We start from the raw sequence: 25,604 nt of genomic DNA, 5'->3' as shown, positions 1-25,604 counted from the left end.
CCAGAGGTGTTATTCATTACCCCTAGGGTCCTGGGTGGAGAAGTTTAACCCAGCTCTGGAGGAGAAAGGCTGAAGACCCTTCTCACGCTCAATTAAGTATTCCAGGTCCCTGTGGACGAGTCGATCTTGTTCTGTCCATTGCAGAATTTCCAGCGCCGAGCGCAGTGCTACAGACATAGCTTGGACCTGGCAGTTATTTCCTGGGTGAATGTGGTGTATCTCTTCTCACTCTGTCTCATCTTTTAGTCTGGCCTTGAGAAGAGGAGGGGACACTGGGGGCTAAGGAGTGGACTTTAGCCCCCACTGGAAACTCTTTGCCTAAAGGGAGCATTCTCTGACTACATTGGGCTTAGTTTCCATACCCCTTTGTTTTTGTTAGCCAATTAGAGTGTGGTAAATCCAGGGGGAAGGGGCGGTGCTACCAGGCCCTGTGTTTATATCACAATCTATCAATAAAAAAGGACAATTCAAGAGAAAAATGATAAAAACTTTAACATCTCAACAAAAAGGATAGCTAAATGGCTAAGAAACAAGAAAATGTGCTCAACATCATTGGTCTGTAGCGAAATGTATATTAAAACCACAATGTGGTATCACTACCTACCTACAAAAATGACCAAAGTGAAAAGATGGAAAATTCTGGGTGCTGAGGAAGATATGGAGCAACTGAACTCTCAAACATGGCTAGTGTGAGAATAAAATGGTAATACCATTTCAAACAACCGTTTGGAAATATCTACCAATGCATACCTTATGATTCAGTATTTCCACTTCTGGGTGTTACATATCCAACAGAAATGCATTCATATGCTCTTCTGAAAGACATATTCTAGAATGTTCTAAAGCACTATTTTTACTAGACCCAAACTGGAAACTACACAAAACATGTCTGCCTAGAGAAGAATGGATAAATCAAGTGTAGTATATTCACACGGCAGAATATTACACAGCAATGAGAATTAAGGACCTACCATTACACTCAGTGATGTGACAGAACGTGATGAACATACCCTAAAATAAAAGAAGCCAGACGGAAGAGAGTATGTATATACTGTTTGATTCCATTTATATGAAGTTCAGTAACAGACAAACGCAGTGGTTACCCTGGGGATCATTGCAACTAGAAGGCAGCACAAGGGGACTGGTAGGGTATGTTGATCTGAATCCTAGTGACATTGATGTGTTCAGTTTGCAAAAATTCGTTGAGATGTACACTACCAATGCGTGTACTTTTCTGCATGATCATTTCAACAAAAAGCTAAACAAGGTAAGTGATCATGGAATATCAGGTGGTTCGTGTCTTTTATTGTTCTTGAAGGAACAGCCCTGTGGAGGGGAAAGAGTCCAGAATTCCAGACCTGGACCCTGAGCTCAGACCTCTTTAGCGTTCCACATCTCAGTGTCCTTACCAGTAGACAACAAGGAAATCCAGACCCGAGGAGAGAAGGAAATCACCCAAGGTCAATGTGCAGTGGTTGGCAGAGATCTTACCTTGGCCACATATAAAGAGGTAGCTAAGGCCATCTGCTTATAGAATCAATAGGATGACATCTGCAGAGTACCCTATACCTGGTGGCAGGTAGAACTGTGTGGACTACTATCGCCAGATACATCTGTGGGTTTCTGCATTACCACCCAGCTTCATGCTCATTCTTTCCAATGACATGCTCTCATTCTTTCTTGAAAGTGATTATGATTCCTAAATGAGCACACAAAAATAAACCTCTTCATTAACCAGGGGAAAAAAATGTACCACCTGAGTGGAACGTGCACCAGAATGCAACAGAAGCAGAGCAGCATATGCTGCACTAATTAGTCTCCACAGATGGATGTGTTCAGCACAGTGGTTGTGTTATGGGGTGAGGTAACTGGGAGCTGTCCTGTTTAAGGCAGCATTTCCAAAGGCTGTTCTTCAGAATGCTAGTCCCATGAGATGTTAATCAGTGCCATGAGGTGACGATTCCATGCTCCACAGATGGATGTGTTCAGCACAGTGGTTGTGTTATGGGGTGAGGTAACTGGGAGCTGTCCTGTTTAAGGCAGCATTTCCAAAGGCTGTTCTTCAGAATGCTAGTCCCATGAGATGTTAATCAGTGCCATGAGGTGACGATTCCATGCTCAAAATATATTTTGGGAACTACTAGTTTAAATATTATGTGTTCTTTGCTGCAGGACTTGGTGGAGACTTCAATATGCTAGTGAGTATAACCAATCACCAAGATAGGATCAAGTGGGTAGTATTTCTCTTATTTTATTGTTGGATAATTTTGAATTTGTCAAGTGCCTTACGAAAAGTATTTCCTGGAACACACAAGGAAAAATGTTGCATAGACACAATCTTGGTCCAAGAGTCAGGGAAGCTGGCTTGCAGATTCAGCCTGGTTATCAACAAGCAGGACACTTAGGGTAAGGCCTTCTTTTCTCTTAGCCCCAGTTAACTGGAAGAAAGGAACTTGAGGAAAAGCAAGAATATGGATATGTCAGAGAAGAGGAATGGTGTTCTAACCTTTGTCTTACCTGATTTTTTTTTTCATTTGATGTCATGATGTTAGGCAATATGACTCCATTATTCATACATGGAGCAGAGGCTGTTGATCCCCTAATAGCTGTTACCCTCTTTTCTTGCTAAAAGAAATCTGATTTTTCCCATGTGACATTGAGCCCAGTGAGAGGTTGAAGAGGTTGAATCCTATTTTTTTTTTTTTTTTTTTGTCTAGGAATAGCCTTATGAGTCAGTTCTGGCCAATGAGATACTAAAGGAAGTTTTCTGGGAACTCCTGGGAAAGACTCTTCCCTGATGAGATAGAGCCACTCAAGGATAAACTCTCTTTTTTCATCCCTTCCCTTCCTGACTAAAAAGTGGTTAGGTGGCTCAGTCAGTAGACCGTCCAACTCTTGATGTCAGGCCTTGATCTCAAGGTTGTGAGTTCAAGCCTTGTATTGCGCATGGCACCTACTTAAAAAAGAATGGTTAAGTGGGGATGTGATGGTTGGACCTGTGGCAGTCATCCTTTGACCATAAGACAATAAGAATGAAAACTAATAAGCTAAGAAGGCATAGAAGTGGGAGGGAAAGAACCTGGATACTTGATGACGTCACTGAATTGCTGAACTAATATTCAAACTACCTACCTTTGACTTCTTGTCAAATCAACAATAAGTGCCTTCTTGGTCTTAATTACCATTAGTTTGATTTGCTTTTACTTGCATTCACACAGAAACTTATTGGAAATATTTGTGTCTGTTTCTCTCTTTCATTATTCTATGTTCTGTTGTAAGGTGCATTTGTGATTGATTTATAGTGAGATAGGAGGCTCTTAGGCAAAAATAGACAAAACGTTGAGGTATCAGTGACTAAACCCACTGGTAGCTTATTCCTCACACTATCATAGTTCAATATGGGTTAAGTAACTCCATCCCAACTAGTAGATCTGGAACACATGGTGTATTAGTCAGGTTAAGTGAGGCTAGGATGCAGTAACAAACAATCTCTAACATTTCAGTGGTTTAATACACAAAGGTTTATTTTTGGTTCCTACAAAGTCTGTTCTGGTTCTACTGGCTCTCCAAAGAAGTTCTCTTCCAAGCAGTGACTCAGGGATCCAGGCTGCATTTTATAGATACAGTCTCTGGACTAGGTAACTTCCAGGTTGCTGAAACTAGAAAAGAGAAAGCTGAGAGTCAGGAGCCAACCCTTAAATACTTCAGCCTGGAAGTGATATCACTTCTCTTTATAGTCCAGTGTCTAAAACTAGTCACACATCCCAAGTTAACTTCTAGGGAAGCTGGGAGATACAGGAGAGCATATGGATGTTTGGTGAGTACTAACTGTCCCTGATACAATTTAATAACAACTTTTAAAATAACCTTGTCTCTGACTGAGAGCCTGAAATGTGTTAAATGGAGGTTGGGTGTAGGGAGAGGTGGTGGGTGAAACTTCCCTGACTCTACTGAATCCAGCTTCCAGAAGCCAGTCCAGGTCAGGCCCTAGATTCAAAGTAGCACACAGAAAGAGCCAGCTCAGGACCCAGAAATCTGGGTTCTAGTCTCTGTGTTCCTATCAGCCTCAGGCAAGCCATTTTTCATGGGCATACCTAATCTATAAAATAAGGGTTTGGGCCTTGTTCTAGTCACCATGGCAATGCAACAAGTCACCCCAAAACCTAAAACAATAATAATAATTATTATTTTTTTATGGTTTCCATGGGTCAGGAATACAGGAGTGGCTGGGCTGGGTGATTTTGCCTCAGAGTCCGTTATTTTCAGCCATTTGAAGGTGTGGTTGGGACTGAGGATCCACTTCCATGGTGGCTCACTGACATGGCTGGCACGTTGGTGCTGGCTGTTGACAGGATATCTCAGTCCTTCCCTATGTGAGCATCTCCACAGGCCTGCTTGAGCATCCCCATGGTGTGTGGCTGCCTTTCCCCAGAACAAGAAATCCCAGCCACCAAGATGGAAGCTACATGCCTTTACCACCTGGCTTTGGAAGTCATACATCAACACTTCATGACATTCTCTGGGTCACACAGGCCCACCCTGATTCATTGTAGGAGGGGACTACACAAGGAGGTGAACACCAGGAGGAGAAATCATCAAGGACTATCTTGGAGGCTGGTTTCCTAGACTCCACCTCTAAATTCTGACATTCTTTGCCTACAATTGAGGACAGTCATTCCCCCTCTCCAGAGACACCTCTCTATTTAAGGAAAGTGTAGGTGAGACCAAATCCTCCTAAGGTTTCCCAAAGTGCTCCTGCTTTTGGGTGCCTGGGTGGCTCAGTTGGTTGAGAATCTGACTCTTGGTTTCAGGTCAGGTCATGATATCGCAGTCATGGGATCAGGCCCTGCGTTGGGCTCTGCACTCAGTGTGAAGTCTGCTTCAGATTCTCTCTCCCACTCTCTCTCTCTCAAAAAAAGAAGAAGAAGAAGAAGAAGAAGAAGAAGAAGAAGAAAAAAGAAAAGGAAAGAGAGAGACAAAGTGCTCCTGCTCTAGGATGAGATATTTTCTAGAAAAAGAATCCTAAGAGTAAACTCGTTTTCTATTTAATTCTTTTAGGAGTGACAGGCACTTTTTCATCAACCCCATTCCACAGATTGGACACTGAGGCCCAGTGAAATTGACTTGCCCCAGCGTATGCTGAGTCAGGTTTCAAGACAGAGCCTATGTTTCTTTCTTTCTTTTTTTTTTTTTTTTAAGATTTTATTTATTTATTTTGACAGAGAGAGACAGAGAGAGAAGGAACACAAGTAAGGGGAGTGTGAGAGGGAGAAGCAGGTTTCCTGCCGAGCAGGCAGCCCGATGCAGGGCTCTATCCCAGGACCCTGGGATCATGACCTGAGCCGAAGGCAGACGCTTAATGGCTGAGCCACCCAGGTGCCCCCAGAGCCTATGTTTCTGATACCTCCTGGAGCCAGGCTCAACTCCAGAGAAGTGGATAGCCCAGTTCCTTGCTCCTGTCCAGCCTTGAGACCAGGTGTCCTCTCTGCAGTCTGGAAGGGGGGGCAGCTAATGTCCTCCCTACAGGGAAGCATTGGCAGGACCCCAGTAGCTGCCATTCCCCTTCAGTGCCCACTTCTTTCCGTATGGCTCCCACCCATCTGGAAGGACGTGCACCCAGGAACTTGCTTAGAGATGGGAAGTCCCTTCATCCTTTTAATATTTCTAGTGTACATTGAGCTAATGGTGTTAGTGCCAGAACGAAACTGTGCGTCTCTGCTTAAGGAAGTGATAATGGAGTTTGATAAGTCTGAACAAGGAGTGATTTCTCTCTGAGCTGGTGTATTAGGGCTTAGCTGTGAAACTGTCCTTTTCTTTAACTGCCAGCAGAAAGAGAAAAATCTCTTGACCACAAATCTATTAAATTGTTGTGGACTTAGATGATTTAAAGTTCATGCTTCTGTTCCTGATCTGCCTATGGCTGAGAAGCCCGAGCAAAGACTTAACTCACCTCAGCAATTTGCCTGCATTTGAATGAGACAAATGAGCAATGCTGGGGCTCCAGGGTCTGAGGACAGGCGGGGGCCCTGAGAGGCATCCAAAGGTGCTGTCATTCCCCTGCCAGGGAGGGACTAGAAGAAACAGTGAACACCCAGACTTGGCATCACCCCAGAGCCCATGCGTTCAGTCACCCGTGTGTCTATGCCCACGCTTATCTAGAGCAGGTGTGGGGCACCGGGTGTGGGGGTCATGTGCTGGGGGTGGTGTGCATAATGGTGGGCAGCCGGAGGGCTATGGTTGAGAATACAGACCCCAGAGACGTGCTAGAATATTGGCTCCACCACTTACAGCTGGGAAACGTGCATGGGTTTTCTTATCTGTGAGATCAAGATGACACCTATCTTAAAAGGTTCTTGTGAGGATTCAATGAAGCGACCCTTTGAACGTTGCCCCACATAGTGTAAGCACTTAAGATGAAAGCTACTCTTCTTTCACGTGTTTTGGGTGTATACCTCTGTGGACTTCAGTTTGGGATGGGCATGCGTATGTGTATGCTTATCTGCACCTGTGTACAGTATGTGTGCATGAGGGCGTCCTTGTACAGGGGTGTGTGTCAATTCAGTGTAATTAAAGACAAGGAACTGGCTGGCAGTGGGGGACTCACCCCTTCCCAGGCACTGTGGCATCCATGCCTTCCAGCTAAAGAGTCCACCTCCACCCAGGGGGCTGCAAACATGCTCCCGTGGCTGCAGAAGCCTCCTTTGCTGGATTGAGGGGGAGGTACAGACAGGCGATTGGATGATCCCAGAGGCAGAGGCAGAGAATCAAAGTTTCACCTATTAGTATAATTAAACTTATATGATTTCATGGATGAGTTGGGTGGCTTGGCTAGTTCATCGCACTGCTGGCCCCCACTAGGGCTCCGTGCCATCCCTGCTCCTTGGAGGCTGGGGGCTTCCGGGAGGAGGAGTCAGTCAAGTGTAAGGCTGCTGGGACTGCCATCTGCTGCCTGCCCCTGGCTGCCATGTTTGACTGATGAGCAACTCAGCTAGCCATCCCCTTGAAAGGATTCAGGCTACATTTTATAGATTAGGAAACAGTCCTAGATCAATGAGATGGTGCAGTCAGATCCCTGGTCTCAGGCATTCTCCCTCGAGGTTGATGCTGAGTGTGCTGCAAGTGGCTTCATGAAAGGAAATGATGACAACACTATCTCCTAGTCCCTGCAACTCGCTCAGCAGGGACGGCGTCAGGAGACTGGGGACCCTGTCCCCATGTGCACTTCTGCACCTGCCTTAATACCTACCCCCTCGCAGTAATTCCGCCATGGCTCCTCCCATCAGTCCAGCTGTCCTGTCCTCTACACCTGGAAAGATACTAGGGCCCAGTCCTCCCAGCAGTGGATATGGAACCCCACATGTCCTCTCTGGGCCCCCTTGTGACACATGTCCTATTTTTTAGGGGAGGCAGAGTGCTGGAAAAGCCATGAAGAGTAATGTCAACTGTAGCACTGTGGACTCTGGCCATGCTGCTAGTAGTCTGGCAGTGTGGAAGGCACATGGCCTGGGCGTGGGGGCGGAGGGTGAGGACCTGTCTCCTCACCTGCAGACTGAAGGCAGAGTGGTGGTTAAGACACTTTGCAGAACATGAGATGCACCCAGAGAACTTGTTTTGGGGGGGTGCTCCAGTCCCCAGTCACTGATGTTCTAATTCAGGAGGGATAGGATGGGCTTGGGCCCTCCATCTGTACCAGGCATCTCAGGTGATTATGGTGTGTATGTTCTATATTCGTGCCTAGGGTCCCTTTAGCTCTCAATCTGGGAGTCTTGCAGCCCGAGATTCACCAGAGCATAAGGGCCATCTCTCTGGGCGCTGCATGGAGGGCAGTGGTTTTTTGCTTAGCTACTAGAGATGGAGACCATGCCGTGCTCCACCACTCCTAGATTGTGGCCCAGATAGGAAGCACTGCGAGTTATGTGCAGTACTTGGAAGACTAAGTAGCTACAAACCTACACTTTCTTGTAGAGAGCATGTCAGAGTGGGTAGGTGCCCCTCCATTCACTCAAAGCTCAGGCCAAAATGTTAGCATACTCTTAACTCCCCTTTCCTCACATCCCATCCAGGCCATCAGCAAAGCTTGCCAGCTCTACTTTCAAAATCTGTCTCAGTGTGTCCCCATCCCACTATCCACTGCTACCATCCTAGCTTGATCTACCATTGTCTCTTTTTTGGGCAAGAGCCTCCCAACTGGTCTCCTGCTTCCACTCCTGCTCTTTCCGATCTAGTGTCCACATAGCAGCCAGAGATCCTTTTAAAGCATGTCCTTCTTCTGTGCAAAATCTTCCAGGGACTTGATACCACACCCCAAATAAGATCCTGAGTCTTTATCATGCTTACATGAGCTGGCTTTCCCTGAATTACCTCCCTGACCTCATCTCCTACCACACTCCCCTCCCCTCCCTCTGTTCCAGACACATGGTCTCCTCACTGTTCCTTGAGCACCCCAAGCCTGCTCCCACCACAGGGCCTTTGCACTCACTGTTCTCCCTACTTGGAATGCTCTTCCCCACAAATCTGCATGGTTTTCTCACTTGCTCCGTTCAAGTCTATCTCAAATGGCAAGCAGAAAATTCTTCTGTTCTTCTCTGATCAGTCTTTGTAAAATAACATCCCCCGCACGTGCTATTCCCTTATCCAGCTTTGTTTCTCATGTGTGTGCACTGGTTTACTTGCTCAAAGCCTTTTCCCTCCAGAAGAATGTAAGTTCTGTAAAGTCAGGGAAGTTGATTGTCTCTACTGTGGTCTCAAGCCTAAAATAGTACCTGGCACACTGTAGGCTCACAAAGTAATACAAGCGGCATGAGTGGCATGAGTGGATGAATAGATGAGTAGAATGACAATACCTCAGGCCTAGGGCTGAAGCTCGTCTGATTTCTTAAATAAGCATATTAGTCATGAGCTTTGTCATTTCCAATGTATTATCGAAGAGTTATGAGCGATACACTCATCCCCGCCTCGGTGACTGGGATGAGCCGGTTGCTGTTGAGCGCACATGTGGCATCAACACGGCTCCCCTGGGCCACGCAAACGCTCAGTCAGATTTGCAGGGAGTGCTTCAAAGAGCACCATTCCTGGTTCAGTGTGGATTCTCACCACGTAGCCTGTGTGACCCTGATCAGGGCACGGCATCACAGGATCTCCCGCTAACATACTCTGTGTCCTGCTGGTGGGTAAGGGGCATTTGGCCTTCCAAAGGTGACTTTGGACTTTAAAATATGTCATATTCACTGCATTCAGTTGTAAAGTAGCACAGACTGAGTGGCTTAATCAACAGAAGTGTATTTTCTCACAATTCTGGAAGCTGATGTCTGAGATCAAGATGGGGGTAGGGCTGGTTCCTTCCCAGTCCTCTGTCCTTGGCTTGCCGTCCTCTCGCTATGTCTTCACGTGGTCTTCCATTTGCATGTGTCTGTGTTCTGACCTCCTCTCTTCATAAGGTCACCAGTCAGACTGAATTAGGGTCCACCCTGATGACCTCATTTTAACTTAATGACCTTGTATAGCACCCTGTCACAGTCTCAAATACTGGGGATTAGGATTTCAACAGAAGATATTTTGGGGGGAGGTTGACACAATTCAGCCCATAACGTTTCCCTATTTCCCTTTCAATCTTTACAGAAATTTCTTGGATAAATAATTTTATCTATTTATTTTTTTAAGATTTTATTTATTTATTTATTTGAGAGAGAGAGAGAGCCAGCTGGGGGAGGAGCAGAGGGAGAGGGACAAGCAGACTCCCTGCTGAGCATGGAGCCCCACACAGGGCTTGATCTCACAACCCTGAGATCATGACCTGAGCCAAAATTAAGAGTCAGATGCTTACCCAACTGAGCCACCCAAGCACCCCAGCATAAACAATTTAAAAGTAATTTCCTGGGGCACCTGGGTGGCACAGCGGTTAAGCGTCTGCCTTCAGCTCAGGGCGTGATCCCGGCGTTCTGGGATCGAGCCCCACATCAGGCTCTTCTGCTATGAGCCTGCTTCTTCCTCTCCCACTCCCCCTGCTTGTGTTCCCTCTCTCGCTGGCTGTCTCTATCTCTGTTGAATAAATAAATAAAATCTTTAAAGAAAAAAAAAAGTAATTTCCTAACATAGGTTTTAAGTGGTTTAATATTCCTCATGATGCATATGATTATCATTCCCATTTCACAGAAGAGGGGACTGACTGGGGCCTTGTCAGTGAGTTCAGTGACAGGGCCAGGACTGAACTCCAAGCACAATGCTCATTACAGCACCCAGTCACCTCCTGTCCTTGCGATAAAAAGCAGCAAATCAATATGAAGCATTAATTAATGAAGCCAGCGCTGCCATTTTAAACTTGTGCACTAGAACCCTCGTGGAGGAGACAGCTGGCAGGGAGGGGGTCTTTATGCTCTTGCATCTCTAATAAGGTTGATTGCTCTGCTTAGTGTGTTGTGGACCTCCAGTTGGTTTGCTGTGGAGGGAGCAGTGAGGAAGGTGAGGTAAATAATCAGCACAGTCACTAAGCTGACAACTTCCAACAGTCCCACTTCTGTTCCCAGAGATGCGATGTCCAGTGTTTGAGAGAAGCCTGAGTGCCACCAGGAGGTGGAGGACACTTCAGCAACAGAGTCCTTCCTGCTGCCCTCCACCCTTTCCATCTGGTGAGGGAAAAAATCCTACACCTGATAAGCGCATACCTGTACAGGTGACCCTTTGGAAACCAGAGCTGGGTTAGCAGCAAGCTGCAAGGGAGTGAGGCTGGGGGTGTCTGGGTGGGTGGCTCAGTCGGTTAAGTGTCTGCCTTCAGCTCAGGTCATGATCCCAGAATAATGGGATCAAGACCTGCATCGGGCACCCTGCTCAGCAGGGAGCCTGCTTCTCCTTCTCCCACTCCCCCTGCTTATGCTCTCTCTCTGTCAAATAAACAAATAAAATCTTAGAGAGAGAGAGAGAGAGAGCTTGTCTGAAAGGCTGATACACTTCTGCAGTCCTGCCTGCTTCTCCTGGATGGATGGGCCCAATCTGCTAGATGTGTCAAGTCCCTATAGCATTTTCCCTGACACCAGCTGGTTCCATCCTCCACGGCCCCTTCCCTCCTTTCTTGAATGGGACGTAATGCCTGGAGCCATAGAAGCCATCTTGTGTCCATTAGACTGAGCACAGGGATGAGAGCCAGCTTGCTGGGGATGGGGGAGTGAAATGAGTCTCTGATGATAAGACTGAGTAGCTAAATCAATACCAGCAACACCTGCCCCTGGTTTCTTGCTATTTAGGGAAGAAAACCTTCTTTTGATTTAAGCTTTGTGGTTGGGTTGCCTGTTAATTGCAGCTGAATGCATTTCTAATGATACATGTGGTAAGTCAAAAACAGGCTGTCTGTAAGGATCTGCCCTGAAGAGCCACTGGATCATCAGGGATCCCCTACCTGGTTGGTAACTGGAGTGGATGGAAGTGGCTTCACAGACATTGTGTTTGAGAAGGTCCTCGTCACCTGTAGGACTTCTCTCCTCATCTCTTCCTCTCTGTAGGGTGACAGGTGGTCTTGGCTCTCAGCAAACTGAGTATTCTCAGATTCTTGCCATGTTAACCCCATCTTGTCCAATCCTTGCCCAGAGAAAGATCTTTTCCCTAGATGGAAAAGAAATGGGAAAGATCACTCCCATAGATTCAACCTTGGTGTCTCTGCAATGTCTTCCATCTTTCTTCAGCAGCCCTCTTTCCAGGTCATCCTTGGAAATATTAAACACATACTCAGCCTACCAGATAGGGTACAAGAAAGAACCCAGAATAAAATCACCAAGAACCTCAGGAAAGAGGAATATTGGAACATGACCCATAATAACAATTTTTCACATTTTCCAGCAACCTGTCTACATCTTTCCAGCCAATCTCTGAAGGAGGGTTTTTAATCCCATTTTGTGGGTGAAGACCTTACCCGGATCCAAGCTGGCAAATCATGGATGCTGAACAGAGCTTTGGAGATGGGCTATGTTGTTTGGTGATGTTCCAACCTGTAACCAAGCTCGCTGGTGACTCTGGGGTCTTTAGCCAGGAGGGAAGTGGGGAAGGCTATGAAGGAGGGACTTCCAGGAACCGCATCCTGGCTGTAAACTGATTAGCTTTACCTTTATCTGCTTTTATATATTAGGAATGAGGTTTCTGGATGTTGGCTGCACCCACGGAATGCTTAACTAACCAATAATGGTAACTAACACTTACAGGACACGTAACTGTAAAAGCAATTCCACTCCCATTGGAGTTGAAGGAATATTCTTATTCTGGCCATTTTCCAGGAAACTGAGAATTAGAGAAGTGAAGTGTCTTAGCAAAAGTAACAGCTTTCAAGTGACAAGGATAGGGTTCAAACAACAGGGTTTCTATTCCAAGTTCCCTGGAGGTGATGGCTCCCCCTTGTGGAAACCCCAGGCTATGGTGAAGCTAGAAATCCTGGAACTGGGGAACACCTGGCCAGATGGGAGAGGGACAATCTGAAAGGGGGACGCCCCCAAGTCCTACTCAGAGTTCAGGGACTTCTGAAAGGACCAAGAGGACCAGAAAGTCCCCAAGAGAGGAAGGGATGTCTCATGGGGAAAGGCTGTGTCTGTGAAAGCCCTAAGCATAATGTGATAGCAGAGGTGAGACAGTCATCCTGACAGCTTCCTAAGCAAGGTGAGCCAGGCCAATTTTTGAAAGAGGAGAGGAAATAGAGAACAGTATTGGGGGGTGGGGAGGGTTAAGAATCAAGATGTCTGCCCAGGAAGAATTCTGGAGAAGTTTGTCCCTGGAGGGCCACTGCTCAGGCTGCAAAGTTCTGCTACATTTGGGTCTGTCTGCTTACTCATAGCTCATCTCCCTGGCATGAGAGCTGTCCATTCATCTCCAGAGCCAGCCCAACCTCAGGCTCAGTGGAGCGAGGACAAGGACAAGTGCCAAGACACCTGTGTCCATCACAGCTGCATGGCCAGCTCCAGCTGGCTATGAAAGGACACCTTGGAGGAAGTGCAGAATGCTGGAGCAGAAGCAGGGATTGGAGCTGGACTCTGAGTTCCCCCATCACTTGGGAGAACTGTCCCCCCTTCAGACCAGGAGCTCCCTGGGTCCAGAGGCTGTGTTTCCCTGTCAGATTGGGAGTTCCCTAGCAGCAGAGGCTGCCTCCTCCATCAGACTGGGAGTTCCCTGGGGGCAGAGAATGTGCCTTGCTAATCAGCCTGGGAGTTCTGTGGGGGCAGGGCTGTGTCTCTCCCCCATCAGGTCAGGGGTTATCTGAGCACAGTGATCTTTTTTCTCCTAGCCTTAGATGTGAAGAAGGACAAATAGTACCCTCTGTGGTGGGAGGGGGGCGGCCTTCTCAGTGTGGGTTCCGCACTTCCTCCACCATGCTATGATTTAAGGGACTTGTTGCCAGCAGACTGTGGTTTTGCTCAAGTTTTCTTTCCTAAACACAGTCTTGGAAAAACAACATTATCTACCCTTCCTCACTCCCACCCTCAATTTCTCTGCTGGGCAAATGAAAACACCAGCCTCAGTCTCATGCTCTGATTGGCATATTAATTGAGGCTACTACCAGTGGGAAAGGAAGCCATGGGCTGGCCCGGGTTCCTCTGCAGGAATTCTGGGTAATGTAGTTCCTTGCCTCCTCCCTGCCTTCATGGAAGAAAATGGCTTCAAATCTCAAAGTAGCTTCTGTGGGGGGAACTTGTCTCCTTTCTTCAGAACTAACAGGAGTAATGGTATCATCGGAGTAATAAGAACAATTTTCTTTATAATCTAGCACAGTTTAGTGATTTCCTGAAAAAGCATGTTGTTTTAGTACAGACCTGCAATGCTGTTTCTGATGAGACCTGCCCCCTCTCTGCTGGTGGAAGTTGCAGCTCCCTACTGGGTGGGGCTTGGGCTGGGTGGCAAGTGGAATGTGGTTAACGGGAGAAGGCTTGTGCTTTCGCTAGAAACATTACTGTAGTGATGCACCGTGGGGATTAGTCCCTACACGTTGGTCCAGTCTGGTACTTATCTGTTTGCAATGAAGTCTACCAGTCCACAAAGAAATGAGAAAATTAAAAAATATGTAACTTGTTTGTCATAAAGTTAAAGGCATTTAAAGGATTGTCCTTTGGTTTTTATTTTTTTCCCTACTTTTTGATGTAAAAATGTGTGGGGATACGTGGGGACAGGGGTGGGGGCTCAATGAGTGGGGATGAAGGGAAGAGGTCTCCTCTGTGGTGGATCTCGAAGTGATTGCTTATGTATTTGGGATATTCATAAATACAGTGTTCAAAAGTCAAGAAATGCCACTAATTATCTGTAAATTCTCAATTATCTGTACTGAAGAAAGGGAGAGGCGGGGATAATGGAATCATTCAATAATGGAAGTGAAGCAAGGAAGGAAAATAGCGTTTATTAAGGGCTCATTCAGAAAGGATAATTGACTTGCCCAAGGTCATCCTGATAGTTAATGTTGGGTCTGGGACTAGAATCTACGTCTGCTAATGCCTAGTCTGGCGCTCTTTCAAGTACACCGCCTGGATTATGGTGACAGTGATCATGAGAGTGGTGAACAGCCATGAGCACACACTAAGCACTTCATGAGTGTTTTCTCCCTTTGTTCTCGTGGCAGCCCCGAGAGGTAGGCTTAGGAGCTCACATACTTATAAGTGGATGATTCAAAGCTATTTTCAAATCAAGACACCTTCGCAGAGTGCCTGCTAGGTTCCCTCCCAGGTGCTGAACTAGGGACAGGAAATGGAGCATTAATAAGCCAGGAATCCTGCCCTTAAAGAGCTCAATGGGGCAATATAAGCAAGGGGGTGATTTCAGTAAAATTTGCTTTGTCCCGTGAGAGATTTATACAAAAGGGGTATGTGGGAGCTCACTGGGCATGAGGCCAGATTTCAGGGGAGGGGAAGCGGTGAGGGAGTGGCCCTTGGAAGGCTTCCTGGAGGAGCTGATAGCTGAGCTCCATCTTCCACAGGGTGGGCCTTGAGGCAGATGGAGAGGGGGGAGGGTGCAGATTGGGGTGCAGGGGGGTGGCTCTGGGCAGAAGGATTGCATGGCAAAGCCCCTGGTGTGTGGTAGCAGCACAAACGTGCAGGGGCAGGGGAAGAGAGGGAGAGAAGGTGGTTACAAACTTAAATGTCATCCTTTGGGCATTGGGGAACCATGAAGGGTTTTTAAACACGGACGTGGCATGATCTCATTCATAAGTGATAAGGTGCTTTGAGGCAGCAGAGGAGGGATTAGAAGGAAGGGGTGGTGGGGGTGCTCTGGGGACAAAGAGATCAGGCAGGGGTTTTCCCATTTTAGACCAGCTGTGATGTGCCCTGAGCTGGGGTCCTGGGGAGGCAAGTTTGGAGATATTTAGGAAATGGGGTCACAAGACATGGGGACCAGCTGGGTGTGGGGATGAGGGGAAAGAAGGTGTTAGTGAGGGGCTAGGTTTCTCATCTGGATGACTAGATGGTTAGGAGGGCTGGATGGGAGGAGATCTGTAGGAGATCCAGATGGGAAGTTGTGGATGGTGGGCTCAGGGTGGGACACAATGAATCTGAGAGACTTACAGAACCTACCCCCTCCATACCATCTTCTGCAAGTCCCAGCTCTGCTTTGCCCTCCATAGCCAACCATGTGGGTCAGAGAAGGGGCAGAAGGTGTGCCTCCGGAACTTGGTGAACCCAAAAAGATAGACCCCAAGCAGCATTATCAAGGACCTGGGTATCTGGGAAAAAAGAAAAAGGTGCACCTGGCCCCTGCCCTGAGCCTTGGCCCAAAGGACAGTGAAGGGGCATGAGATGCCACCCCACACCCACACACACCCCACCATGAAGACAGAGCCTCATTAAGGGCCCTTACAGAGAAGACTTTTCCTGTCCTTATTTCTCCCCTGCCTGGGAGGTGGTGGAGAAGTGGGCCATGTCACAACTGGATCATCATTTTGGGGGCTTTACCTCTCTCCTGTGGTGATTGAGATGGAATAATATTCTAAATAATTATCACTACATGTCATTCATTTGTTCTTGCCAATGAATGCCTTGTTATCCTTGTCCTCAGTGCTGTGCTAGACACACAACCTACAGACTCCTAAGACAGGCCCTGCCCTCAAGGAGCTCACAGACCATCAGGGGAAACAGGTGAGCAATGACGTCTGTGATCAGGTGAGTGCTGCTCCTGCAGAGGCACCTTCAGACAGTCATTTCAGGGATATTCTAGGTGCAGGGGCCCAAGGAGTGCTGAAGAGCATAGGCTCTGGAACCACATAGCTATGATTGGTTCCTGGTTCCTCTTCTTTCGATACTGTGTGACCTTGGGCAAGTTGCTTACCTTCTCTGGGCTTTCATTTTCCATCTACAAAATGGGGATAATACCATGCCCATCTCCTGGGGTTATTGTGAGGATTCAACAAGTTATTGCAGGAAAAGAGCTTTGAGCAGTGCCTGGCACAGAGCGAGACCTCCACAGTGTTAGCTGTCATTCCTTTGATAACCATCATCTTCATCACAAACTCAGGAGGAGTCTGCAGGGAGGAGTTTGACTAGAGGAGAAGCTGCTGGGAAAAGCTTCATAGAGCATATGACATTTCGGTTAGGCACGAAAGGTGACAGTTTGCTAAGGTAAAAAGCCAGGCCCAGGGAAGCCGACCCAGGCAGAGGGAGCAGGAACAAAGGCAAAGAAGTGTGCAAATGCAAGGCGGCTTGGGAAAATGGCCAGGCCTCCAGGCTCCATGGAATGTGCAGGACGTAGAGAAGGAAGCTCCTGGGAGGGTACCTTAGGGACAGCTTGGGAAAGCCTGCAATGTCACATTAAGGAATTTGGGCTTTATCGCACAAGCAAAAGTGGTCCTGGAGGCGTTTGTTTCAAGAGAGGTGACATGACCAGAATTGCCTTGAGGATTGTGATGGCAGCTAGGGGGACGATAGGTCAAAGGCAGGGGCTGACCAGCTGGGCCAAGAGAGAGATGGCAAGGGTTTGAGCTAAAGCAGTGTAGGGGATAGTGGGGAAAATGTTTAGGGGACTGCGCCAAGCACTTGGTTATGTAAGGTTGTAGGATTAGAGGGGAAGCTTAACCACCGCCACCTCCCCCCCAGTCCTGCTTACCAATGAGGAAAATGACATTAGAAGTGCAAGGTAAGACGATGAGGCCTCCAGGCAGGTGGACCGGACCCTTGGGATCGCTCTACCCAGCACCCCCAGCTTTAGAGCCACTCCCATGCAGGCCATCTGCAGCGGTGGCCTATGCCTGGCTCTGGTGCAGCACCCTGGCCATGGCTCTGGGCCTGCAAGGGTGATGGATTTTGAAGGCCAGCAGACCTGGTTTCCAGGTCTGGCTGGGCCATTCACACCGAGCTGTGTGACCCTAGCTAGTCTCTTTACCTCTCTGAGCCTTGGTTTCCCTCCTCTGTAAAATGAGGACAAGAGTAGCTACCTCGGAGTGTTATTTTCAGGATTAAATGCATAATGAATAAAAATGCCTAGCACTACCCCTGGTACCAGCACATGCTCAATACATGGTGGGTGTTCATTCTTGTCACATCCCTGGCAGCAGTGACCTTGCAATCCCCACACTCCAGCCCCTCCCCCACCCTCAGTGTTCAGAACTCCCCCTGCGTGACCTTTCCTTGACACACGATGTGGTGACCCAGTATTCCAAGGTGGGTTTCTGGCTGGCATGGGGAGAGGTTTCTGCCCTCCCCTCCATCGGACCAGATTTCTCTTATGTTTAACCCTGGCCTTTGCCTGAGACACTTCGCTCTTTGGGCTGTCTCATTACCTGGGTGGAGTCAAGAGCCCCTGTCTGGGTGGGAATCTTTGAAGTTCTTCTTGGAGGCAGAGGGATGAACAAATTGACCCCAAGATTTGGGACCCTGAGTCTACCCCAAGATTTGGGACCCTGAGTCTTTCCCAAAGTGTCTTACTTCTCACCCTCTTGCCCAATGGCACTGAGCCTGGTTCTAGAAAGAGTTTCCACTGCATTCAGTGAGAAAGAGGCTGCTGTGTATTGGCCTCATGTTTATTTCCAATTAGTGTATGGGGCCGGGGAAGGCGTGGCTGGATGTTCCACATCTCTGCAGCCTGGCTCTCTCACTGCCGAACAGATCCTCAGAGCTGATTGAAATGTACTGCGTGGGCTTGGGAAGGAGGAAGGGAACACAGCAGCTCAACCACAGCCATCCTGGGTCAGTGCCTATGCTGCCCTCCCCCCACCTGGCACACCACCCCCTCCCAGGCTGGGCTGCCACACCGGGCATGACCTTTCCACCCACCCAGCCACATCTGGGAGCAAAGCCAGACATCTTCCTCTCTCTGTGCCCTCCCCACCTTACTCTGGCAAAGTTGGGCTGCAGGGCAGCATCCAGGGGCTCAGCCCACTGGGAAAGGGAAAGAACTCAAGGGCCCCTCTTTACAAAGCTCTCTAGCTCCACACCCCATGATGCCAGGAGGAAGTTCCCTGTAGGAACCCCAGCCATGCCCCCAGCTAGAATCCCACCACCTGGCTTTGTGCAGGTTCTTCTGTCTTGTAATGCTTCTCGTTTTCTTGTCTTCACATGGCCATCTCTCCACTACCTTTCTTCTGTTCTTATAAGGACACTAGTCATACAGATTGGAGGCCACCCTACTCCAGTATGACCTCATCTTAACTCTTTATATCTGGGTAACTCTATTTCCAAATAAGGCCATGTTCAGGGGTACTTCAGCATATCTTTGGAGGTACACAATTTTACCCATAATAAGACTGAGGGAGTCTTTGGGAAGGTCTTTCTCCCAGATAAGCCTGCAGCATCAAAGAAAGCCACCATCCTGCCTCCCTCCTGTGCCAGATCCCATGCTGGGAAACCTGCCGAGAACTGTGGCCACCTTGGGTCCTCGAAGGAGATTATCTGTCACTAAGGTTGGCAGCAAGGAAACGGGAAAGCGACGTGAGATTGCTGAACCACTGCCCCAACCCTGACGCCTCCTATCTCTCTACTTCTGATTAAGTGGGACAAATGTGCAGAAGCCACATTTTATTGGGGGTTCTGTTACTTGTAGCCAAACACATCCTAACTCATCGAGTGATCACTAATTTCCCTGCTCAGTTCAGGGAAATGTAAGAATCCTGGGATTTCAGAGCTGGAAGAGAACTTGGAAGTCACCTAGCCCAACCTCTTCATGGAATGAATGAGGAAGCTAAGGCTTGGTGGCCAAAGGGCCTCACTCAGGGCTGCCACACGTTAGAGACACCACAAGAACTTGCAGTTGGTTCTCCAAATTCCCAGTCTCCCACTGCGTTTCTGTGGCTCCCCATACTCATCACTCTCTCTGTAGGGAAGAAGGGTGTTGTTTGAAAGGGAAGACCTGCTGGGTGGGTTGCTGAGCTGTCAGAGGAAGGAACTGCATGATGGGACAAGAGATAAGAAGGATTCCGAGGGGGGCACGCAGGAGCTCGCCACACTGCAGAGCCTGTTCATCCTCAGGGACACACATATATTCTAATCACATGCTCTGTGCAGGGCTTGCTGCTCTGAATTATGCACCTCAGAAGGGCCTTTCATCTCACCAAGGGTTTGATGCTGGCCTGCCTGGCCGCTTGTGCTGGGCTACAATTTAGCCTCCAGAGCAATTCAGGGCAAGGAGGTGGAGAAGGCAAGTGGAAATACCTGGGACCTTTCCTTTCCTGAGGACTCTGCCTGCCTGCTTGCTTCCTTCCACTGAAGCTGGTGGGATGAGGCAGCATGGTTGGTGGGAGGGAGGCAGTGATCCATCATCACCTGGTCAGTCTTGGAGGCTGGGAGGGACTCACATGATCATGTACTTGACTGCTTTCCAAGAGTGCAGAGAAATCTAACTTCATTAGCTCAGTTGAATCAAAATCTGTTAAATTCAAAGAACCTAGAACTCCGGAGTGCTGGATGGAAGGCACCTGAGGCATCTTCCAGTCTATGCTGCTCACTTTATAGGAGCGGACACCAAGGCCCCGGTGGGTTTAAAGAGGCTTGCCCTAGAGGCAGAGCCTGTCAGAATCCTAAATGTCAGCCTCTCTACCTTGCCCACTTTTGTCTGAAGCAGAGCTGGCTCTTGAGTTCAGCCAGCAAATATATTTGAGCCTTGGAGTTGGCAGCTTCTGAATGGGTCCCTTGATCCTGCCTCCTGTTGATCATGTGCTTGTGTAATCCCCTCCTCTTAAGTGTGGGCTGGACCTAGTAATTGCTTCTAACCAACAGAATATGGCAAAAGTGACCAATGTCACTTCTTTGGTGAAGTTACAGAGGACCGTGACTTCCATCTTACTAGATCTCTCTCTCTCTCTCTCTCTCTCTCTCTCTCTCTCTCTCCCTGGCTTCTCTTCTCATGAATTTGCTCTGATAAAGCAAGATGTGGAGGCTCATACAGAACGAAGCTGAGGGCCACCACCTGCCAATGACCAGCAAAGAACTGAAGCCCTCATTCCAACAACCAAGGGAGAACTGAATCCTGCCAATAACCACAGAGTGAACTTGGAAGCAAGTCCTTCCCCAGTTGAGCCTTCAGATGAGACCATGCCTTGACTGACATCAAGATCATAAACTTGTGAGAGATCATGAAACAGAAGACCTAGTAATAAATGTGCATAGTTTTAAGTTGCTACGTTTTTTTTTAATATAGCAATAGATAACAAAGACAATCCCTATTCTAGGATAATATTTAGGATTACATGCCTATCACGTTCTAGGCAGTGTGAGGAATGAAAAGCAATGGTTAATGTGGATTTATGGGAACTTTACAGTTTGATGAGCTGAGATATAGCACATGAAATAATAGTACCCAACATTTAACTGAGGTTTCTTCCATGCCAGGTATTGTGCTACCATTTCCATACATTAATTTCTTTAATTTTCTTAATCCTCACAACAACTGTGAGGCCTATTATTAGCCCCACTTTACAGATGAGAAAACAGAGGTGCAGAGAAGTGACTAACTTGTCCAGGGTCACACAGCTAGTACGTGCTGGAACTAGAATGTGAGCCCAGACAGTCTGGCCTCAGAGGGAAACAAGATAGCATTCATTCATCTAGAAGGCACTCAGATGCCTCCTCTGTGCTTGCTATTGGTAGTTGTTGGACATATGTCCATGTCATGAAGGAGCCAGTGGTTCTGACCCTCATTAGTGATGACTTTGAGCAAGTTACCTAACTTTGGTATTCTCATCTGTTAAGGGGATAAGGAGAACAACAACCCACATGGGGTTGAAATAAGATTAAATGAGCTGGAAAGTATGAAGCACATGTAATAGTTTCTGCCACATAGTAAGTGTTATGTTTGTTAAATAAAAATAAATAGATAAATAGGGGCACCTGGGTGGCACACTCAGTTAACTAACTGACTCTTGGTTTCAGCTCAGGTCATGGTCTCAGTGTCATGAGGTCAAGTCCCGCATAGGGCTCCATCCTCAGTGCGGAGTCTGCTTAACACTCTCTCTTCCTCTCCCTCTGACCTTTCCCCTCCATGATCTTATTCTCTCTCTCAAATAAATAAATAAATCTTTAAAAAATAAAAATAAATAAATAAATAGCCATGTCAGAAAGTGATAAGAGTATGTGGAAATTGGAAGGACTCCGTCTGCTCAGGGAGCTCAGAGGGGACAATATCCTTCACCTGCCATCTTTTGTACATGTCTTTTTAAGCCTGGGGTTCCTTGGTGGGCTTCTCTCGTAGCCTGTGGCTTTTTTCAATACTTCTTTCCCCCTCATTAAGATAATTAATGGCTCTAAAGCCAGTCTACTCCTGCCAAGATGCCTAATTCTTGATTGGTATTCACTTTTCAGCCTAAGCTTCTCAGGATGAGGGATTTTGAAAACAATCTTTCCAAGTCCCAGGGTTCACTTGTATCTCTGGCTCCCCTCCCTGCAATGCACAAAGGCTCAGAAGTCATGGGACCTACTCCCCAGGCTCTCGTCTTTCCCCTTTTTCTGATAAACTTTTCTCTATTAGCCAGAACAGTAATCCTTCTTGACACTTTGCCCAAAGTCCAGAAGATTAAATCATTCCCAACAGGGGAAATGTAAAGATCCTGAAAATGCCTCATAAATAAGTGCCAAAATGCATCCATAAATAAAGAGAAATGTTGCTGGCCAGGCCGAGGGGATATGTGCAGAAAGCAATGGCAAGGAAGGCTTTGAAGAGGAGATGAGATTCCAGCCAGGCCTTAAAGTGTGGTAAGAGAAGGGAGGATGGAGGAGATAGGAGACGACCATGCAAGAGGCAGCCAGCGTCATCAGGGTGCCATGAAATGTGGAACAGATGTTGCTAGTACTTGCCCACCTTGGGTTTTCCTCTCTGCAGGCACATGAGAGGATCACGCCCCCACCCTGACACAACTTGCTGTTACGTGGGGGTCATCGGACTCAATCTGGCCAATTGGTTGCAAGTGGAAGTGATGTGTGTAACTTACACACTCATGCATGTAACGGGTGCTGCAAGTCTTTCGGGCTTTTTTGCTCCTGCCATGGCAACCACAGGAGCCTGTGCTGAGACCAAAGAGCTTCTGGACTAAAGAAACTGAGGACACTGAGCCATTAGAGGGAGGACAGCTGGCCCAGAGAATTTCCTGGACCCACAGTGGATTTTAAGTGAGCGATAAATTAATGATTGTCATATTGAGCCACTGAAATCTTGGTGGTGCTTGTTCTTGTGATGACCTAGCCTTCCCCGATGACCCCAGAAGGGTATATAGTAAGTAGTGGGACATGGGGTTCGATTAGTTAAGGGGGACCAGAGGTGGCCTGGTATGGGGCATCAGAATCACCTGGGGAGAGTTTAAACCACCACAAAAATTCTAACTCAACTGAGTGGAGTCTGGGCATGGGTTTATTTTTTAAAGCTGTCCAGGTGGCCCAAAGTGCTGCCCGGGTAGAGAACCATGGATGTGGCTCATCTCACTGCTTAGAATGACATAATCTTAAGTAAACTGCTTTATTCTCCCAGCCCCATGTTTTTGGCTATAAAAGAACTTCAAACTTGATCCAGTGAATTGTTCGTGTTGAGAACATCTGTGGGTGATATTTTTAGTCTGGAGCCAGCTTCTCTGGCCACTGCCCTGTCCCCCTGGCCAGTGTGCATTTGGGCAGGATGGGCGCCATGATGCTCGCTACCTCTAACCTAGCCTGTGCCAACTCCAGGCTCCTCTCCTACTGGTACAGTTTTGACATTTTATCCACTGATTGGATTCACAACCTGGCACCTGTTGTCCTTGAGATAGCAAAGATTGGACAGCATCCTCCAACATTACAAAAATATTCATTTTTATTTTTATCAGAGTTTTATATATTTAAGTCAAATAGGTTCATAATGTGAAGGGACAGTGCCCAGCTGCAACCTGTCCATCTAGAATCCTTCTCCTCAGGGGCAAACTTTCAACTGTCTCTAGCTCTTTCCTTTGGTATTTCTTTCCCTGTTATTGGCTCTCTCTTGATTTTTCCCTCTGAGACATTAGCTGTTGACTTCCTTCCATGGAATTGAAGCATTTAGCATTCTGTTATTCTTCCTCCTAACCCTCCACCCCCAGTAGCTTAATCACATTCCCCACCAATCTCCCAATGGGGTTTTATTCCAATGTTTGGTTAAAAATAAGTATTGTATATTTACATTAACATTTATGATTATATAAATACTGTGTAGAAAAGAACTGTGTATGGTAACAGTGTCTTTATTAGACTATTTTTAATTTTCTTAGAGCTAATAATTGCCTCTATTTTGTTTATTCCTTTACTCACATTTTAGACTTTGGGGAGGGATCAGAGCTATATGACTGTGTTCTATCTGCCATGTTCAGCTGAAAACTATGGCAGATTTTCCACTGTGTGAAAGTGTAAAATTTACAAATGAGTCCTTAAAATCTTCCCCCTCCCCCAAACTTAAAGAGGAACAGTCTAGATGTCTGTTATACCTGTTTACTCTTGTCTTCTAGTTTCTGCCTAAGATTAATAGATAGCCCCTCTCAGTTGCCCATAGGAACATGTATGTTTTCAGAGTCTGGGAGCAGGATCTATAAATTTTTTTCTTTATTCAGATGTTCCCAGAGGGCAGAGTGTTCATATTTTTACTGAACTCCCTAAGGCAGGGTCATGTATCTTCATGAGAATGGGGCTCCCTGAGGGCAGAACAATTTCTCCCCCTCAGACTGGGGCTCCCTGAGGGCAGGGCTGTGTCTCCCCTCAGACTAGGGCTCCCTCAGGCAGGGCTGTGTCTCCCCTCAGACTGGGGCTCCCTGAGGGCAGGGCCCTATCTACCCCTTCAGACTGGGGCTCCCTGAAGACAGGGCTGTGTCTCCCCTCAGACTGGGGCTCCCTAATGGCAGGGCCCTATCTACCCCTTCAGACTGCGGCTCCCTGAAGACAGGGCTATATCTCATCCCTTCTCTCCATCTTTCTCCCTTTATCCCACCTCAATGTCTAAGAAGGGACTCTGCATTTGGGGACTGGAGACTGCCTGGCAAACCCCCAGGAGCTGCTTCCTCCCTGTCCTTTCTTCTGCTGTTGACCTTGTCCTTTCAGGAAACAGAGAAAACAAGCTCTTCAGAGACACCCTGAAGGGCTCTGTCAGGTCAGCGACCCCCATTGAGGTTCTGTCCTGCTCTGAGCCTTTCAAAGACATCAGTCCTCAGGCCCTGCTTGCTCCCAAGGATCCCCTCCCTTCCCTCTCTTTTCCTTTGCATATAGCTTTTCTTTCTTATTGACATCTGTGAAGAGACACTGTGGATGGCATAAATAATAGATTATTAATTTGGAAGCTCTCCAGTTAATGAGACTAGCCACCCAGTGAGGACGCGTGTTATGTAACCAGCAAATTACAGTGGCATCAGAGGCAGCATGTCTGCTGAGTAGTAGATCAGAGGAGTGACAGAAGCAGGGAGGAAGGCCACTTTGCAGGAGGGTCTGTGCGGAGCCAGACTCTGCGCTGGTTGTTTTAGGCTGACTTCTCTCATGTAAGCCTCATAGTGACCAGAGAGAAGGCGCTGAAACCCATTGTGGAGGGAGGACTGGCTGGTGGAGGCAGGAGCCGACTGAGGCCCGCTGAGTTTCTGGCGCCTGGCCTGTACCTAGCTGGTGGTGACCCCCGATGTTTCCCCATCACGGTAAGTTGCTTGGGGTTGTGCCACTGCAGACCTGATGGAAAAAGGACCCCAAAGGAGACATAAAAATAGGACAACCAGACTTGGAAGCTGTCATCTCTGGAGGAAGAAGCTTCTGGCCATTCCCTCAGGCAACACTGGTTTCTGCACCAAGGCCCTTGCAAGGTGAGCTATGGCTCAAAGCAGATCACCTAGAGTCTCCGTGCTAGCTCCAGCACTGATAGCCTGGTGGTGCCTCATTACAGGGAATCCCAGGTCACCCTAGTCTCAGCAAGGGAGACACAGCCCTGCCTCAGGGAGCCCCAGTCTGAGGGGAGACACAGCCCTGCCCTCAGGGAGCCCCAGTCTGAGGGGGAGGCACAGCCCTGCCCTCAGGGAGCCCCAGTCTGAGGGGAGACACAGCCCTGCCTTGGGGAGCCCCAGTCTGAGGGGAGACACAGTCCTGCCTCAGGGAGCCCCAGTCTGAGGGGAGAGATGATGCCCAAGTGCTTGCTTATATGACAAAAGGGAAGATACATGGGGACCTAATTCTGAGGGTACAACTGAGATTCGGTGAGCAGGA

The 25,604-nt window shown here is 47.7% G+C and overlaps 1 long non-coding RNA gene across 1 annotated transcript in view; it reads right to left on the bottom strand.

The window, feature by feature from the left end:
* Positions 1-3,511: 3,511 nt before the first annotated feature.
* The window catches only part of LOC130542003 (uncharacterized), a 32,770-nt gene continuing 10,677 nt past the window's right edge, over positions 3,512-25,604 (bottom strand). Inside the window, exons 3-4 of the long non-coding RNA XR_008956214.1 lie at positions 11,390-11,592; positions 3,512-3,659 (exon numbers count right to left, since the gene is read on the bottom strand). This is a non-coding gene — a long non-coding RNA (uncharacterized LOC130542003). The remainder of the gene's footprint in view (positions 3,660-11,389; positions 11,593-25,604) is intronic.

This window comes from Ursus arctos, unplaced genomic scaffold (genome assembly GCF_023065955.2).
Source record: "Ursus arctos isolate Adak ecotype North America unplaced genomic scaffold, UrsArc2.0 scaffold_29, whole genome shotgun sequence".
Lineage (NCBI taxonomy): Eukaryota > Metazoa > Chordata > Mammalia > Carnivora > Ursidae > Ursus > Ursus arctos.
Note: the sequence above shows the minus strand (reverse complement) of the source record. Positions and strands in the feature narration are given on the sequence as shown.